Consider the following 2,937-nt stretch of genomic DNA (forward strand, 5'->3'; position numbering starts at 1 on the left):
CCCCTTGCAAGGCGACAGCCGCATGGGTGGGGGCTGCTGCCTCTGTGGCAAGACATGGCAGCAAATTCCCTGTAGCACCCAGCTGTCGGATACGGACAGCCCCAGCCAGGAGAGGCAAGCTTCCCGCCAGGGGGCACGGGGCTGGTACTTACCCGTCCATTGCCTTCCGGGAATCCCTGCCTGCCGCCTGGCTCCACCACAGATGGCTTTTTAAGCACATAAAATATAAGTGCTGCTATGTCTCCATGTCCCTGGCAGTTTTGTCCTCTCCATCGCGCGAGGGTGTTTCGGGGCTACGAGCTGGCTGCACCCCTAGCAGCATGTGTCCGTGGGCAGGAGGAGGGGACCCAGCGCGTCACTGGCGTGTCTTCTCAGGCACCGTGACGGATGCGTGAGCAGCCAACCCTCTGGCCGGGGCATGCTGAGGTGGGGGCGCCTGCCAAGGGGGCGCCTGCCGCAGGCATCAAGGCTGTGCGAAGGGTGTGAGCTTCGCCGAGCCCCAGCTCCCGGAGTCGTGGGATTCGGGCTGGTATCTCACCTCCCTGCTAGGTGAGCAGGAAGGGCCGGTGAAGGCTCGTCCCCTCCTACATTCACAGGCTCTCCAAAGTCAGGAAGCAAAATGAAAACCAACCGACGGTTTTGGTTTTTTTTCTTCCCCAAGTCTTGTGATTTTAAGCAGAGTCATGATTCAGCAGAGTAATGATGCTGCCTTGAGTGAAAAGAAACAAGCAGCCCCGCTGCTGCTGGCTGGTTTGTAAGCCAGGATTAAACAGCACTGGGTACCCAGAGGATAAACCCCAAATCCGAGGGGGCCACGTGAATACAGAGCTCATCTGCAAAGTGCAGACACGCTGCTAGCACCTCGCTCCTGCAAGAGCAAACAGGAGATTTGAAGCTGGGGCATTAGTTCTGCCCAGCGTTAAATACTTTCACCTATATTGTAGGAATCGTCACTTTACAGCCCGGTTATGTCCCTTAAAGCTGTCAGTGTCAAGTGATGCTCCAAACCCATTTAGATACCTCATCCAGTGTCTGACCATGAATACAAAAAAGACACTGGGAATTCTGGCAGCAGATGACTTAATATTTAACACCCCTGACAATTCCCCCTTTACAACATCGTCTTTCTTTGTTCTTCACCCTGTGCTAATTAGCGAGATGAAGTTTTAATAAGCTGGGTTTTCACTTTAACCCTGCATGTCACTTGCGGTGCTGCCGGCTCATGACTAAACATGACTGAGGGCTCTCGCTTTCCTCTGCCTGGAGGCACATCACGGTGCCTGAATTTGTCTGAGCTGCAAAGATTTGTGGAGACTTTAAAACAAAGTGAACTCTCCTGGTCCACTCATATCAAAGTGCATTGGACATGTGGGAGAGAAAGCTCCGGTGCTCTCCCTTCGTGGACATCTCTGTGTCCACCTTGGAGATATCCTACAGCCCCTGGGGGAGTAGGAGGCAGCCTGGCCCTGAAGCCACGGTCCATGGGGTAACCCAGAGCCCAGCAGCCAGTTCCTCAGCACCTGCAGGGCCAGCAGCTCTCGGAGAGGCATCCCCTAAAACCAGCCAGCTCGTGCCCAACAGCAGTGAAAGCAAAACACCAAATACATGGAGTTCCACGTGCCAGCACAATAAGATTATACAAATCTCTGCCCAAAAAAAAGAAATGAGAGCGATAACTGCAATAATTGCATCACTCCCACCGAAGGAGCCAGCACCAGGCAGGGACGTGGCCCAGCGGGGCTGATCCAGTGGGCAGGTGTATGAAACCCTGGTGCAAGGCATCAGTCTGCTATTAGCTTATTTTATTTGCCATGTGTGCCGTATAAGATACACAGCCAAAATCTTTTTGGCTGTCTTTTGGTCCCCCAACCCAATTCCTGCCGGTATAAGATGTGCTTCATCTACCACCCTATCACTCCAACAGCCTCTCTCCCCAGTGCTCCTGTGGGCATTAATCTCATTCCTTCTCATCGCCATCCTCCAAGACAAACTGCTCCACCGGGGCACAGCGGGACCCGGTGCCCCGTTTTGCCCCCAGAGATCCTTTCTTAAAAGAGCTGATTCAGCGCTTTGGGAGCGCTCAGCATTTCAGATGCTGAGGCAGGCTGAAACCCGAGCCCACCCCAACACCCAGGCGCTACAACACGATATGGGGAAGAAATGGAAACCTAAGTACATCCCTTTGGCACGGCCCCTGCGATTTTCCAGACATTGAGTCACCATGAAACTCCAGGCGGTGGCAGCTCCAGAGAGTGGCGGATGGCTCATGGAGCTGGGCTGGCAACTCAGGACCCCAAATTTCCATCTGTATCAAACAGCCAACGATGCTGGACAACCTTGGGCCAAATGCAATCATCAGTCCCTTAAAGTGCTCCCTGGCAGCTCTTCCATGTGCAGATCCAGCCATGCAGACGCAACCCCCCGACCCTCATCCCCCACTGGGCTGTGGGTGTCTGCTGTGCTGGGCACTTGCCCTTTGGGCACCATGAGTATCCCAAGAGGGAGAGGGAAAAGAGAAAGAAGGATTTGTGCTTTCTAAAATAGCTTTGGCTGCTTGTCGCCACCGCCGGCACTTGCTGATGGAGGGGCTGTCCCAGAAACCACTCCAAACCCAACCCAGTACATTGCACAATGCGCTGCGTAAACCCATCTGCTGAAGTTTTCACTGCCAAACATCTGTCTAGCGGCAAAAGTTGAAGCTGCACCTTGCAAGTGGAGCCAGGGACATGTCTCCGGACTGTGTTAATCTTCTCCGGGCGGCAAGGCTCCTACCCATCACAAGAAAAACTCGTGCGGCTCCTACACGGCAGAGTGCGAAAGGCTTGCACCCCAAGGTCAGGGCGCAGGTTTGCACTGACACCCCGCTCCCCGCGGGCCTTTCCGAGCCTGCCCCTGCTGCCGGTTGCAGCCTCGGGGACGTCGGGCGGGGGCACCCCC

General features: G+C 54.9%; 1 protein-coding gene across 1 annotated transcript in view; it reads right to left on the reverse strand.

The window, feature by feature from the left end:
- KIAA1161 (KIAA1161 ortholog) overlaps nucleotides 1-395 on the reverse strand; it is a gene marked incomplete at its 3' end in the record, with an annotated part of 6,368 nt that extends 5,973 nt beyond the window's left edge. Inside the window, exon 1 of the mRNA XM_009334716.1 lies at nucleotides 153-395. The remainder of the gene's footprint in view (nucleotides 1-152) is intronic.
- Between the last annotated feature and the right edge of the window lie 2,542 nt (nucleotides 396-2,937).

Source organism: Pygoscelis adeliae, unplaced genomic scaffold (assembly GCF_000699105.1).
Source record: "Pygoscelis adeliae isolate BGI_AS28 unplaced genomic scaffold, ASM69910v1 Scaffold442, whole genome shotgun sequence".
In the NCBI taxonomy this organism is placed as follows: domain Eukaryota; kingdom Metazoa; phylum Chordata; class Aves; order Sphenisciformes; family Spheniscidae; genus Pygoscelis; species Pygoscelis adeliae.